The sequence below is a fragment of the Frankliniella occidentalis genome, unplaced genomic scaffold (assembly GCF_000697945.3).
Source record: "Frankliniella occidentalis isolate FOCC.00 unplaced genomic scaffold, Focc_3.1 Scaffold3, whole genome shotgun sequence".
NCBI lineage: Eukaryota > Metazoa > Arthropoda > Insecta > Thysanoptera > Thripidae > Frankliniella > Frankliniella occidentalis.
This window is the reverse complement of record NW_026267133.1, coordinates 4,218,050-4,218,654: the sequence shown is the minus strand read 5'-3', so window position 1 is coordinate 4,218,654 and position 605 is coordinate 4,218,050.

The following is a 605-nucleotide window of genomic DNA, read 5'->3' as shown; positions in this document are numbered from 1 at the left end:
CTCTCCCTCCCCCTCTGCCTCCCCCTCTCTCTCCCCCTCTGTCTCCCCAGGCCTCGGGCCGGCCGCAGCTCCCCCGCCCAACAAGCTGAGGCTCAAATCGTGGAGTGTTGATAAATCTATGGGATGTAAGGTGACGTCGGCTAGGATGCTGCTGTCACCCTCCCCTGCCCCACACTCAATTATTGATCTCTCCAACACTTCGCCTGCCGCTGCATTGAGCTCCCCCTCCCGCCCACACTCCTCCCTTACACCCTGGGCACCCGCCTGGGCACCCGCCTGGGCAGCTGCCTGGGGCCCCGGCTGGGGACCCGGCTCCCTGTCCCGCCCTGCCCCGCCCCGCCCTGCCGCACCGGCCGTGTCTACACTGCTAGAAGCGCACTCCGTATCCGAGGCACTGCCATCCCAAGAGCCGTCTATTACTAGGGCTTCAGCCACATATACGTTTTCAAGCGTGTCTTCTCCCAACGGTTGCCATAAACCCTCCATGATTCACAAAATTAATTTGATGCCTGTGTGCGTGTGTGTGTGTGTGTGTGTGTGTGTGCATACACAATAGCTGTAACATACGTACACTGTCAGGACAAGGACCAAAACAAATAGAACGC